This window comes from Halichoerus grypus, chromosome 6 (genome assembly GCF_964656455.1).
Source record: "Halichoerus grypus chromosome 6, mHalGry1.hap1.1, whole genome shotgun sequence".
Classification (NCBI taxonomy): Eukaryota; Metazoa; Chordata; class Mammalia; order Carnivora; family Phocidae; genus Halichoerus; species Halichoerus grypus.
In genome coordinates this window covers 136,604,589-136,620,467 of record NC_135717.1, presented here as the reverse complement: position 1 = coordinate 136,620,467, position 15,879 = coordinate 136,604,589, and the positions used below count along the sequence as shown (strand labels likewise).

At 36.2% G+C, this 15,879-nt stretch overlaps 1 long non-coding RNA gene across 1 annotated transcript in view; it reads right to left on the bottom strand.

Annotated features, from left to right (window-relative positions):
* Positions 1-277: 277 nt before the first annotated feature.
* The window catches only part of LOC144382401 (uncharacterized), a 58,446-nt gene continuing 42,844 nt past the window's right edge, over positions 278-15,879 (bottom strand). Inside the window, exon 3 of the long non-coding RNA XR_013449280.1 lies at positions 278-394. This is a non-coding gene — a long non-coding RNA (uncharacterized LOC144382401). The remainder of the gene's footprint in view (positions 395-15,879) is intronic.

Genomic DNA, 15,879 nt, shown 5'->3' with positions numbered 1-15,879 from the left:
ATATGTACAACTTTTGTATGTCAATTATACTTCAATCAAGTGGTTTAAAAAAGAAAAAAAACCAAGTCATTGAAAGGGAAGAAAAGAAGAAAATGTTGACTTTTGTAAAAGCAAAAGCAAGAAATAATATTTTGCTTTTGAGTTACATGAGTTTCATTATAAATGAAGTTATTCATCTTCAGCCTTCAGTACCATAATATAATCGGGAGAAAAATGTTGCGTTTAAAGTCAATCGATTTCAGAATAAAATTTCCACAAGAAGAATAAAGGCAAAGTATTATTGAATCTCAGGCAAGTCTTTATTTATAAATACACATTCTCAATTATGGTTTTCATCCAAGTTGGCTACAGCTTCTGGGAAGTTGCTTGGTGACAGATGTCTGTGCTTGAAAAGCTAATGAAAAAGTGGAAACAGAATTGCTTTTTTTTTTAAAGCTGCTAAAATGATATAGACACACAGGAGAATGGAACAAATTATTTACTTTCTCTAAAGGTTAAACTACCATTCTATAGATAATAACAAGTTTCGTGGGTATTGTTAATATTTTTCATCTATATGTTTCCATGCATGATTTATCCTCCCTATTTTCCTTCAATAAGGTGAATTGCTTTTTCAATGAAGGGTCATTAGGTAACACACTGGTTATCATAAAATATAAATCTAATGATTAGAACCAATGTGCCAGTTGAATAGAGTCAGTATCAGCAAACATTATTAGCAGAAAAGAGAAAATGACTTGAATGTCTAAATGCCTTTTATGTTACCTGTAGTATCAGGAGAATCTGTTTAAAATGCAAAACAGATTCCTTTAACAGAGTTTGGTTTTAGGTTTAAAGGAGAGGAAATGCTTGCCCCTTCATTTTCAGAAGGTGCATTGACTGGAAAGATATTTACCCTGGGAGACAAATGAATTAATACCCACCAGCTCATATCAGGAACTCTGGTTTGGGGCAAGATGATTGATGTTGGTTTTGAGATTGATTTTAGAATGTAGTTTTTTAAGAGAAGGGACCAAATTATATTCACCCTTCTTTTCTTCATGTATATACTGACACAATCTTTGTCATTCAAATATATTTATTTTTATATAAATCAATATGAAATCCCTGTATAACTCTTCTAATACAGTGAGGGCTTGTGGAGTAACTAACAATTATTCTCATTTCCTGAAGATATGTCATGGAAGAAGAATAAGTTTGGCTTGAATTATTAGTATGATCATCTTTATTGGGAGAATTATTATACCATGTAGCTTTTTGTGATGTACACCTTTCAAAATTTATGGCTACTTAGCTTTTGATCTTCTAACTATGTTTGGAGATTTCCTTACTTAAAGAATGTCGGTAGAGGGTAAAAAATACCCTCCTTGTCTAGAAACTAAAAATGCGGGGCGCCTGGGTGGCTCAGTTATTAAGCATCTGCCTTGGGCTCAGGTCATGATCCCAGGGTCCTGGGATCGAGCCCCGCATCAGGCTCCCTGCTGTGCGGGAAGCCTGCTTCTCCCTCTCCCACTCCCTCTGCTTGTGTTCCCTCTCTCCCTGTCTCTCTCTCTCTGTCAAATAAAATCTTAAAAAGAAAAAAAAAAGATTATCAGAACTGAAAATATCATGATCTTGAGAGGTCCAGCTGGCTTACACTTACACTTAAATCAGAGTGAGCTAGAATATCTCAAAGAGGGAAGTCATAGAATAGCAATGGTTCCTCACTAGGAATAAATAAATAAAATATTTAAAAATAAATAAATAAAAATGCTAGTTACTCATGATCTCAACCTCCCGCACAGTCAACCTTGACTCAGTAGCTTATAAACGAGCAGCTCTCTTTCTCAGCTAGGGAGAGCAGTAGGAGATGATGGAAGGTGACATTTATGAAAACGGAAGTGTCTAGTGCTTGAAGGAATGTTCTTTAACATGTTGGTTCTGCAATGTGGTGTTATGCGTTATTCCTGGCAATTAATTTAAAATTCGGTTCTTTGGTCTTTCCAATGATTCTTTTAATAAACTCATTTTCTTCCTTTTCAGATAGAGCAAGTTTCTGCTACTTGAATAAAAAACCTGATCAGTTTCAGTCGCATACTTCATTTCATTGTGACTTCCCTTTCTTTGGAATTTGTAGAGAATACAATCTTTATGTGTCTTTGTTCCTCTATTTAATCATAAACTGCTTGATCACGATACGCTTTGTTATTTATTCTTTGTATCACCCATAGTATTTAGCAAAATGCCATCTTACAATAGATGATTGAATAAACACATGATTACACAGAAAAGGCATAGGCCTGAGAAACACTCAAAGCAAATACCACTCTGCTAAATCTTACCTTGCATAAGCCACTGTGTATGTCTGGGTCACAGAGTCTTCACATATAAAATGAAATGGTTAGGGGTGCCTGGGTGGCTCAGTCGTTAAGTGTCTGCCTTGGCTCAGGTCATGATCCCAGGATCCTGGGATTGAGCCCCGCATCGGGCTCCCTGCTCGGCGGGAAGCCTGCTTCTCCCTCTCCCACTCCCCCTGCTTGTGTTCCTGCTCTCACTATCTCTCTCTGTCAAATAAATAAAATCTTTAAAAATAATAATAACAAAAATAAAAAAATGAAATAGTTAGATAAGGTCTGTGGTTCTAGAAATTCATATTTATATAATGTGTCTCAGCCCATTCTGTTCAGCAGATCTTGAAGCCCTTTAATATGGTCTTCCTTCATAAGATTTCAGGAGCACGTGTGCATAACATGGATGCACAGCCGTGATTTAATTCAAGTTTGTTTGTTATGTTTTTCTGCCCATAAACTAAGGATTGACGAAACAGAGGCCAAAATAATCTCAATTTACGGGAAGAGAATGAATTTGAGTAGCTCTGCTATCGGATAGCACCACGTCCATTGTCAGCTCTCTTCGTGAGCTCGGTTCCTCCAGCTTGTGAGCAGCGCAACAAGTACAGCAGTTTGGCGTCCTCCAGATCTTCCTTCCCTGTAATTATTTATCTGTCTCAACAGCTCAGTTGCCATTCCCCAACTGCCGCTGCTTCTTGTGTTTGCTTGAGGATGAAACACTGAGTGGCAGGCACATCCAAGCTCTCCCTCTCGTTATCTCAGCAGATACCTCTAATGAATCATGTCGCTCTGTCTTGCTGAGCCTGCATATGTTTGGCCAATCTTCAGAGCACCACTCCAGGAAGTCAATACCAATCAAGGTTGGCACAATTTGTTGCAGACACTGTGCATTAGCTCACTCACCACTCATTTCAATGCTTTTTAGGCTTACTTTCTTGAACAATGGAGGCTGGCAACTCACAAGGTGCATTTTCCAAACATCTTTTTAACTAGAAAGCAGACGTGGGACTGAGGTTCTGCCAAGCTCATGAACCTGCATGAAACAAGGAGAAGGAAATAACCAACATAAGGCAGCTGTTGCATGTGGGTCTCCTGGGGCAGCTGTGGCGGATTTCCTGTTCCTGTTGTGGAGGGGCGATGGCAAAGTTTTGCCTTTGTAATGACCTTATAGTATGACTGGGCATTTTTCCTGGATATGTTATCCTTATGTATCCTCATATATATCTTCTAGGAATGTAGTGCCCAGGCTTAAAGGCCATCCCAATAACTCTGTTATATGAATGCATCAGCTAGATTAGTTTCAGGTGTCTGCAGCCATATGAAGCTGAAATGTACTTTTTATTTCTGTCAATTAGTAACAGAAACCCCAATAAACAGGGGCTTAATTAAACATGGGGCTTTTCTTTTCACACGGTGCTCAAGGATGTCAACCGGGAATTATCTTCAGCATGTGATTTCTGACTTCATTGTTAAGATGAGTTCTGCATCTCTATTTTGTCTGCATACAAGGTAAGAGGGAAGGGGTGACTTAAGGCTTCCTTCTAACATCATTTGAGAAGGAGTGCCATAACCAGGGACCTCTGCAGACCTCTCATCGGCTGGCATTGTTACATGCCCTCTCTCAAGCAAGAAGGCTGGCATTTCATGATTCTGTTTTTATAAGAGACAGGCAAAGAATTGTGTTGAATGAGACATCCTACAGGGTTTGCCACACCATCATTATCTTAGTCTCTGTTATTACCTAGGCCTCCTCTGATGAGCTCCTACCAAAGCTTACTCACATATTCAGATGAAATATTTAGTTACCAACTTGATGCAATTAAACATACCAAAGGGCCCGTCTTTTCAAAAGTAACTTCCCCAAAAGCTTTTCACCTAATGTGAATTTTTCAGTTTTAGGGTCACATATTTGGATTAAGATCCTTGCCAACCAGAGAACATATGCTAGACTATATATGTATTATTCAGTGCTGGTAACTCAAAAACCCATGACCACTCATTATCTTGTTACCACAGACAAGATCATTAAATGTGCAGATGTGTCTTCATGAAAAATAGAGCAGAATGGTTTCGCCTGAGGGAGGGAGCCCTGGAGGGACTATTTGGCATCACAAGCAATTGGATTCCAGGTATTATGAAATGAACTAATGAGGGAAACAAGTACAACTAAGTTTCCTCTCAACTGCACCTTGACGTGTGCCAGTTTTAATTAGGAATACATATTACATGATTACTTCGCATATAATAGAGTTCTAGAAGGACAGTTCAGGGGCACTTGGGTGGCTCAGTTAAGCATCCGACTCTTGTTTTTTGTTCAGGTCATGATCTCAGGTTCGTGAGATTGAGCCCCACATTGGGCTCCGCGCTCGGGATTTTCTCTCTCCTTCTCCCTCTGCCCCTCCTCCTCCTACTCTCCCTTTCTCTCTCTCTCTCTCTCTCTCTGTCTCTCTCTCCCTCCCCCTCTCTGTCTCTAAAATAAATACATAAATTTGTAAAAAATAGAAGAACAGTTCATTGTGTTCCTCTCGTCTCTGTTTGATGTTGGAACAAACCAAGAAATGGACAGACAGAAGGAAATAACAATATCAATTTTTCACTCATAATGGTCTCTGTATTTTATGCTTAAGTTTTTGTCTAAGTGGGTTTGTAATCCTTGACCCCTGAATTCTACTTATTAACTTAACCCAGTCACTGGCGCAGCTGGACAACACCAAGCTTCACACACACACACACACACACACACACACACACACACATACACTTAGGCAACACCTTTTATTACAGGCAGTCAGAACTGAAGAGGAACCAGAGGGAGCCAAGTTACACCTGGCCAATTCATTGCCCCACCTGCCTATTATTGCACTACCTTCAGGTTGGTGAACTTGGGGGATGGATGAGAGACCAGGAGTGTTGCTCTGGTATTAGGCCCTTACCCAGAAAGTGAAGAAAATGGAGGTACGCATTCTCCACTGATGATTCTTTGAAGTTAAAGCCAACAAGGGAAGAAAATGACAAAGCAATTCCAGATAATAATACCATCATTATGACTATTTCATCATCCTATATTATATTTAAAAGGATAATGATAATTCATGTTCTGCTGATACTATTATACCTTTCCTATAATATTTACAGCAAAAACACTTTTAAAGGGGGAAATACACTATGCCTCCATGTATTTTTATGATTCCACAAATTTTTCATTTTATTTGTGAAGCAAAATAACAGATAAAAAACATATAAAAAATTTGGCATAAAAAGCATAAAAATTTGGTCCAGACTCGACTCCATCTTGTTCTGATTTTATTTTATAGTCTAGTAAAAGCAGTTTGCCTGCAATGATCATGGCACATTTTATACTATTCTGTGCCTCTGCTCTTGGGTTTTTGCTGTTTCCTCTCCTTGAAATGTATTTTCATGAACCTTTTATCTAACACTAAGTATCCTTCAAATCTTAGTTCGAGCACTATTTTATTCCATTAAGAATACTTTCCTGAATCTCCTGGATACAGTAAGTGACCATCTTCGGTGATTTCATAATAGCACTTTTCACAATATTTGAAATTATATGTCATATATTCGTTAACTCAATTGAAACACAAGAGGCTTAGGTTAAGGATTCTTGTTTTCATTAATATTTCTATCTTTATAACTTAGCACAGAGCTTGTTCTATGGTAGGCACTCACTATGTGATTTTTGGATCGTTGAACTAAGGCAGAGACAGACAATGGCATTATTAGGACAGGAAAGATTTTCAGAGAAGAACAAATTGTGCATGAAGATACACTTAGTTAAAAGATGTGTTAGAAGCTTGAGGAATGTCATGATTCTTTATACAGTAGATCTTTAACTTTTGAAATGTCATATTAGTTTTTAAAAATCTTAAAAGTGTGATATTTTAACACTTAAAAAGAAACACCATTGCACCAAAAAAAAAAAAAAAAACATCGAATGACACTGAACTTTTTAAAAAGTATTTCCAAAAGACTAACAAAGAAAAGTGACTTCATTAAACTGTTGTAAAATGATTAGATTTCTTAATATGTGTTTATATTTTTTCTTTTTGTATCATCAGCATCATGAGACATTTGGTAATTAAATTATAATATGCATCATTGTAATTCAGAATGCATCAATTATACATACAAATGAATCAAACACCAGAATGAAAAAGAATAGATGGTTTTTATATTCTAAGGTAGATCCTAAGAAACAAATATAGTGCATAAAAAAAACACAACCTGGATATTTTTCAGCCATTCCTGATTATAACAACATATTATCAAGTCAATGACCTGCTTTTTGAGGAGCATCTTTGAATATGCTGTGTATTATATGTGGATAAACTGCAGATAAAATCCTGTCTCTCAAGTTGTATCTATATAGAAAACCTGATAGAACATTGCTGGTCAATAAGAGGCTAGATTGGCTTTTTACATCAGATATCTGAAGACCTTTTCTCTGATACAGATCTGATGAGATCGACATCTTTCTGTTCAGTTCTTCTGCCTGAAATCCATACAAGCAGCAATCCATTTCCATACACCCATATTTAGACAAAAACAGTCACTGGCCACTGTAATTATGGTGGATCAAAGTCCTACATCCTAAACTTTTTTGTTTATGTCTTAATAGTCTTGAGTTCTGGCTTAAATTCCAATTCTAATTCTATAATTCCATGGTTTTGGGCCCTTATTTATAGATATAAATATGGTTTGCCTCTCTCTCTTTTTTTTTCTTCCTTCCCCTATATTCATCTGTTTCATTTCTTTTTTTTTTTTCTTTTTTAAGATTTTATTTATTTGACAGAGAGAGAGATAGCGAGAGCAGGAACACAAGCCGGGGGAGTGGGAGAGGGAGAAGCAGGCCTCCCGCCGAGCAGGGAGCCCGATGTGGGACTCGATCCCGGGACCCCGGGATCATGACCTGAGCCGAAGGCAGACGCTTAACGACTGAGCCACCCAGGCGCCCCATCTGTTTCATTTCTTAAGTTCCACATATGAGTGAAATCACATGGTATTTGTCTTTCTCTGACTGACTTATTTCACTTAGCTCATACACTCTAGTTTCATCCATGTCATTGCAAATGACAAGCCATCTTTTTGATGGCTGAGTAATATTCCATTGTATATGTATACCAGGACTTCTTTATCCATTCATCAGTTGATGGACATTTGGGCTCGTTCTATAATTTTGCTATTGTGGACATTGGTGCTATAAACATTGGGGTGCATGTGCCCCTTTGAATTGGTATTTTTGTATCCTTTGGGTAAATACCTAGTAGTGCAATTGCTGGGTCATAGGGTAGTTCTATTTTTTCACTTTTTGAGGACCCTCCATACTGTTTTCCAGAGTGGCTGCATCAGCTTGCATTCCCACCAACAGTGTAGGAGGGTTCCCCTTTCTCTGCATCCTCGCCAACAACATCTGTCGTTTCCTGACTTGTTAATTTTAGCCATTCTGACTGGTGTGAGGTGGTATCTCATTGAGATTTTGATTTGTATTTCCCTGATGCCGAGTGATGTTGAGCATCTTTTCATGTGTCTGTTAGCCATTTAGTAGAGACTCTTAACTATAGAGAACAAACTGAGGGTCGATGGAGGGAGGAGGTGGGTGGGAGGATGGGAATGGTGATGGGTATTAAGGAGTGCACTGGTTATGATGAGCACTGGGTGTTATACGTAAGTGATGAATTACTAAATTCTACTCCTGTAACTAATATTACACTATATGTTAATAACTAGAATTTATGTAAAAACTGAAGCAAAAAAATAAAGATATAAAAAATGTAGGTTTACAAACACATGTATAAAATTTCTACAGAAATTTTTTGACTTTCATAAAATATTACAATTTATTAGAAGAATATTGATTTCAAATTTATTTTTTAAGATTTGCACTTTACTAGGACTAAATCGGATGCTTTGTAGTTAACGTTTATTCATATAAATCAACATGTAATCCCCTTCCCCTTAGCAGTGCCAAAATAAATGATAAGATTGGTATCTGCCTACTTAATCATTTCTAGAACCAACCAATTATTTATTTGAATTTATGTTTTCATAGTCACTCATGCACAATTAATCAGTCTCAGAACTGCTCAATCCCAAAGAGGTTTGACAAATGTTGCACTTAGAAACAGCTTTGTTTTCCCAATTGCATTTTCTGCACCTCTCTTTTATTTTATTACTAACAATATTTGCATAAAAATAGTATCGAGTTAAACAAGTTGCCAACTTAAATTTAGTGGATTTAAAATCCTCTTGAAATTATTACTTGTCAACAAAATGTAAAATTGCTTGCATTAGCATACATGTGTTGAAGAGTAAACATATCCAACATTCGTCTTAGTGGTACCTAGGTAAAAATACTGCTTTATTCTATTATTCCAATCAAAGAACTGTAAAAGATTGCCTAAAAACTACCTCAAGTTTCTGCAAGTTCAAAACAGAAGCATTTGATTTCATGAAGATTAAAGTGAACTTCTAGTAGATGTAAGCCACTCCAGCTCTCCAAGCATCACTGTGTAAAATCATTTTCAGATTATATAAGCACTGCAAAGAGTCACCACCTGAAAACATTAAGAATGTAACTAAGATCATTTTTACAGTTTCTATTCTTAAAATTTCTTCGGCCCTGTAATTTTTATTTTAGTTTTCTATATAACAATCATTAACACCTTAGAATGATCTCCGAAAAATACATATTTAATTTTGCTAACACCCTGTACTTCCATTTCTTTATCCATTTTTCAGCATACCAACTATTCAGGCTAATATAGACTTAAACATATTAGGAACCTATTTTTCTCAGTTTGCTTATCAGGTAGGCTTTTACTTTTGATTGTATTAATATTTTTCCCCTCCTACTATCATTCTTACTAAAATAGGTACTACTATTTTAGTAACAATAACAGAATGCTTAACTTTAGGATCATGGGGAAATGAAATTGGGAAAATTTAGTTAACCATATATTCTCTAGTTTCTACTTCCAATCTCATCTTGCACATTTCCCCCTCTCCAGTGTAGTCATTCATCCCCACCGCTTACTCACGTAAAGCCTGTGTTTTGCAACATTCTGTTTCTTTTAAAACCTCCCGTTTCTCTCCTTTCCAATAAAATCTGCACAAAATCCGGGCGCCTGGGTGGCTCAGTTGTTGAGCGTCTGCCTTCGGCTCAGGTCATGATCCCAGGGTCCTGGGATCGAGCCCCGAATCGGGCTTCCCGCTCAGCGGGAAGACTGCTTCCCTCTCCCACTCCCCCTGCTTGTGTTCCTGCTCTTGCTATCTCTCTCTCTCTGTCAAATAAATAAATAAAATCTTTAATTAAAAAAAAAGAATCTGCACAAAATCTATGAATTTATCCTATCAAAATAGTTTTATTAGTCTGACCAAAATCCATAAAATTCCTACCTATTTTCCGGGTTTTGAACTCTTACTGTAATACAACTCAACGCAGCTCCACTCACACGGTGCCCCTACTTCCGTGAACCTCGTTCATCTTCAGCCTGGAAGTTGGTACCCGTTGACATCTTGCCATTTTCCCCACCCTTCAGCCCCTTGCAACCGCCTTTCTAACTCTGTTTCTACGAGTGACGTTTTTAGATTCCACATGTAAGTGAGATCATACCGTATTTGTCGGAGAAAGAGCTGCTCTAGAGGATCTCCTGGACCTGCAGTGTACTTTGTTAACAAACAGTAAACTTTTTCTTTTGTGCTACTAAGATTTGGAGGTTGTTCTTACTTCACCATAACTTAGCATTTGTGACTAATAAGTTACTCTGTTGGCAAGTCAGCATAGCTTCTTAAGAACTGGCTGCAGTCTTCACCATTCTCTAGCTGTGTAATTCTGGAAATTTCTCCATCGCCTCAATTTTTTATCTATAAAACATAAGTGAGACTATTATTCATTGTAAAGGATTATTGTGACAGTAAAGAAATATAAACCTGTAATGTGCCACACATGTGGTGGCCCCTCAGCAGTTATTACTAGTTTTAATATTGATTTTCTCATTTTTATATAAACCAAATATAATAGGGGGACTTATGATAATCAGTTAATGTTATAGGGAATTTGGTTAAAACTTTTTAAAAATACTGCCTATTTGTAGCTCGTGGGAGTTGGTGGGGTTGTAAATTGGAATGATTTCTATCGAGGAAAATTAGATAGTTTTTCAAAATGAAAAATGGTCATATCTGTTAACTCGACATTTTTTTCTTCTGTTAATTCTCCACATATGCGTGAATGTGTATGAAAATACCTTGTACCAAATAGTCACTGAAATGTTATTTGTGATAGCAAAGAAGGAAAAATAAACCTAACTAGCTACCCTTAGGAAATTGGTTAACTAAATAATGATAAATTTAGACAATGAAATATTGTCAGGCCATTTTTTAAAATGAGGTAACCTATGTGTACAAATATGGAAAGATTTTTAAGATATATTAAAGTAAAAAATGTGAGGTGTAAAAAAAAGGTATAATATGGTCCTACTCATGTAAACAAAATATGTATATATACAGAATATCTATGGAGGATGGAGGATGAGAACAAACAACTTGTAAAACTACCTTTGGAGAAAGGAGTTGTGTTTTGGGATAAATAGTTGAAAGAATGTATTTTCCATTATATTTCTTAAGATAGATTTTATTTTTCATTTGTACCATGTAAGTGTGTTATCCATTAACATAAAATAGATAAAAGGAAAAATGATGCATCAGACATACTTTTGGCATTATACTGTCACTAAAGGGATATTTATGGATAAACAATTGGATGACATTGACATGAGCTTTTTTGATACACTTGAGGGTGATTTTTATATATAAAAAAGACAATTTAGAAGAATTATTTTTGCTTAAAACTAAATATTAAGATTGTTAAAATTAAAAATATATTTTCCTCTGTGTCTTAAATTTATTCTACAAATTTTTAATCCTATTTCTAAATTTACTGGGTCTTAATAATTATTTCTAAGGACCTTTAAATAATTGTTTGCTTCTTTTTCCAAACTTAATCAAACTTTAAACAATGAAATTCTAAATTTACTATATTCAATTTTTTTTTCAAAATACTTAACCTCTCTAGATTAAAAAGAAAATCCTAAGTATTGGGAATACAATGTACAGCATGATGACTATATTTAATAATACTGTACTGCATATTTGAAAGTAGCTACAAGAGTGGATCTTTAAAGTTCTCGTCACAAGAAAGAAATTTGTAACTATGTGTGATGGCAGATGTTAACTAGACTTATCGTGGTGATTATTTTGTAATACATATAAGCATCAAGTCATTATATTGTTATAATGTTATAAAACAAATATAATCTGTCAATTATATGTCAATAAAAAATCAAGAATTGAAGAAAGAAAAAACAATGTTATATGTCCAAAAGATTAAATATACCACTAATTAAAAATTTAGTAAAGCTTCAACTTGAAGTCACTAGTCTAAATCAATTACTCAATTACCTATTTTTAGATTGTCTCTTAAAGGACTGTCACTCTAATAACCAACTGTCTTAAACAACGTCAGTTCAAGAATACTAATGATTAGGTGAGATCAAATCTTGAGTAAGTTGGGTATTTATTTTACACGTGCAGAGGTTAAACAACTTGACTAAATTCATATAACTAGATAACAGCAAAATTGGATCCAGGTTTATCTTATTCCAATTCCTATAACTTACACACTATTTTGCCTGCTTTACCAGATACCAGAGACTGGCAAAAAGGAATTTTATTAGCTCATGCATTTAAAAGTTCAAGGAGTAGAGCTAGCTTCAAGTGCAGTTGGATTTGGGGGCTCAAACGATTTCTTCACCATCCAGTTTCTTCCTCATACTCTTGCAGTTTTGCCTCCTTGGTGTTGGCTACATTTCTTGCTGTAGAAACAAGCCTTATATCTACCTACCATCTAATCAAATGCTGGTGTTTCATTTTTCTGAAATTCTCCAGGAAAGATCTCGTCACATCCTATTTCCTTATTTTTGCCATATCCACATTTCTGAAATATAATCACTAGCCAGAAATAAGATGTACTCATTCACATAGAGATAAATCAAGGTCTACCTCTGGGCACGAGAGGTTCTATTTCACCAAATCACGTGGATTGGGTGTAGCAAAGAGGTGTTCATAGTAGAATGCTAGGTTTGCAGAATTACAGGTGAGAAGAGCTGTGATTTAAAAAGGGGATTCAGAAATGGATTCTACCCTCTACGCACCCACTGTTATTTGAAGACTTTTCAGAATTTTGGAATCGTCTATTAAAGTTGAAATGTCTGCTTTAAGCTTAATAAACCAACACCTTTCATGGGATCTGGGGGAAGGAGGAAAGAGTAGCGTATTTTTCAGCAACACAAGTTTTCCAGAGTACATGACAGTAAATTGGCAGATAGCTATCTTGAAGAATCTTAATAGAGGGAATTGGACAAAGGATACAGTGAAATTTAGAGTCAAGTAACAGGAATCAGAGTCCCAGTTAAGCTGCTAGGTATTGGTTCCAGGCTAGGAGATGTCAATAGTAAGAGCAAGTTGCTATGCCAGTGTAGAAGGAATTGTACCATGTAGCATGTTGTTAAGATAGAGAGTGAGGGCACGGTTTTTAGTACCAGAATTCCATGAGGCAATGACTAAAACTTGGCTGGACACCAACCCAGGAGTCACAGCTAGAGACATAACATCAGACTTCTTAACAAGTGAGAATGTCGGGTTCTAAATCATATTTCTCCTGCCTAATGTCAGTATTAGTTCTGATAAAAATAGTTCCAGAAAATGGCTCAGACTTGAAGAAATGAGCCTTGCAGAAACAGGACCCGAAAGCTTCCACTCAAGGTGCCATGTATCCTCAGGTTTGCTCCCTAGGCCCCTTCTCTTAGAACATAGATTTCTGGGGCGCCTGGGTGGCTCAGTTGGTTAAGCGACTGCCTTCAGCTCAGGTCATGATCCTGGAGTCGCTGGATCGAGTCCCGCATTGGGCTCCCTGCTCAGCGGGGAGTCTGCTTCTCCCTCTGACCCTCCCCCCCTCATGTGCTCTCTCTCTCATTCTCTCTCAAATAAATAAATAAAATCTTTAAAAAAAAAAAAAGAACACAGATTTCTTTTCTTTCTTCCCCCACTGCCTCCCACCCTAAACACTATCATGTCTTATATTTTACGTCTTGAGGATTTTTCCATCTTTATTGAGATAATATTGGTAAGAAACATTGTGTAAGTTGTTTCCAATCATCACGTTGTATTTGATGTATTTATGTATTATGAAATGATTGCCACAATAAGGTTATTTAACATAGCTATCACCTCACACAGTTACCTTGTGTGTGTGTAATGAGAACATTTCAGATTTACTCTCTTAGCAAATTTCGAGTATACGATACAGTATTGTGAATGATAGTCACCATGCTGTACATTAGATCCTTAGAACTTATCTTATAGCTGAAAGTTTGTACCCTTTGATCAACATCTCCCCATTTCCTTCACTTTCCAGTCATTGGCAAGCATCAGTCTATTCTCAGTTTCTGAGTTTGGAATTTTTAGATTCTACATCTAAGTGAGATCATACAGTATTTGTCTTTCTTTGTCTAAAATTTCACTTAGCATAATGCCTTCAAGTTTCACCCATGCTGTCACAATTGGCAGGATTTCCTTTTTTTCTTATAACAGAATAATATTTCATTTTTTAGATCTATATGTATCTATATATTACATTTTCTTTATCCATTGTTCCATTGACAGACACTTAGGTTGTTTCCATGTCTTGGCTATTGTGAATAATGCTGTAATGAACATGGGAGTGCAGACAGCTCTTCAAGATAGTGATTTCATTTCCTCTCAATATATACCCAAAAGTGAGATTACTGGATCACTTGGTGGTTTTATTTTTAACTTTTGAGGAAACTCCATATTGTTCCCCATAGTGGCTGTACCAATTTACAGTCTTACCAACAGTGAAGAAAGATTCCTTTTTCTCCACGTCCTAACCAACACTTGTTATCTCTTGTTTGTTTGCTTTATAATAGCCATTTTAACAGCTGTGAGGTGATATATCATTGTGGTTTTGATTTGCATTTCTGTAATGGTTAGTTATGTTGAGCACCTTTTCATGTACCTGTTGGCCATTTGTATGTCTTCTTTGGAAAAATATCTATTCAAGTCTTCTGGCTGTCCTGAGGATTTAAATAATCAACTGAATGTACGTTTGTGTTAATGTGTTCTTGTGCAAATATATTTTTAGGGATTAGTGTAGGCAACCACAGATCAACTGAATAAAATTGATGTTAAAGAGTTAATTATCAGAGTATTAGAAATGTTGATATATAACCTAAGTAGTAAAATACTCCTGGTCACACACAAATTAGTTTAAAAAGTAATTTAGATACTTGATCCATTGTTGAAGATAGTAAGGATAACTCTATCTCTTGAAATATCCTGGTCAAGTTACAGAGCCTAGAGCATCTGATAGGTACATGAAGTAAAGAAATGATTAAAAAAAAAAAATCCACAATGATGGTGAGGGGCTATGTCAAAAGGTCACAGGAGCCAACTGAAAGCGTTCCCAATGGCCAAAGCTGAAACCATTAAAATAAAAAAAATAAAGAATACAAACATAAAACAAAGATGCCACAAAATATAATAGAAAGAGTGTTAGGCTTATAATTCAGTGGTTCAGTTCTGATCTTAATTATGCCACTTGTAGAACATAAATTCTTTACCTCTCAAAGACTAACTTTCATAGCCGCTTTACATTAGAAGAGGCCTCTTTCACATTGCTCTGGTTCCCATAAAAAGAGTATTTTCCTCTAAATATCCCTAGCCTCTTGCCCTGCCCTTATTTCTTTCAGCAGTGGAATCAGGTTCCTTGATGCTGGATAATTGTCAGTAATTCATGATTCTTGATTGAATGAGGATAAGCTAGAAGTGGTTCTAAATGGGAGATATTTTATCCTTTCTTCTCTACTCTGGATCAGTGTGGGACCGCTGAACAATGGCTGAAGCATTTGTTGTTTGGGCAAAATGTTCTCTGGAGATGCACTATTTTTCTTTATTGAGCCTTTGCTAAAAGAACCACCAGCACACTATATATAAGCTTAAGATTCTGCCTTCCAAGTCCTGGGAAAGTAAGTTCTTCCAATTTTATAAACTCTAGAAAGGGGGTGGGGTGCGCTGGTGAATAAAGCAGTGTGTAATTTGGTTGTTCTACACCCAGCCCCAGGGAGTGAGTAGTCCCATTTGGGCTTCACACCATGTCCTCATACTAGTTTTATCACACATAGAGATGTTTTGATTTACCTTTTGTCTTTGAGTTAGTGCTCAATTGGTTCATAACTTAAATGAAAAAAGGGAGGTGTTATTTGCTGACACCCTCAAAACAATCCCAGCATTTCATAAAACCAAATAAAATCATTTATGCTCTGGTAGCTTGAAAATAATAAATTATCATATAAATATAACTTCTTATCATAGTAACAACTGTCATCATTGTTACTGCTTCTGATACTATTCAAAATAATGAAATTTTCAACTTGTTTAAAGTTTGTGGCAAGCATGC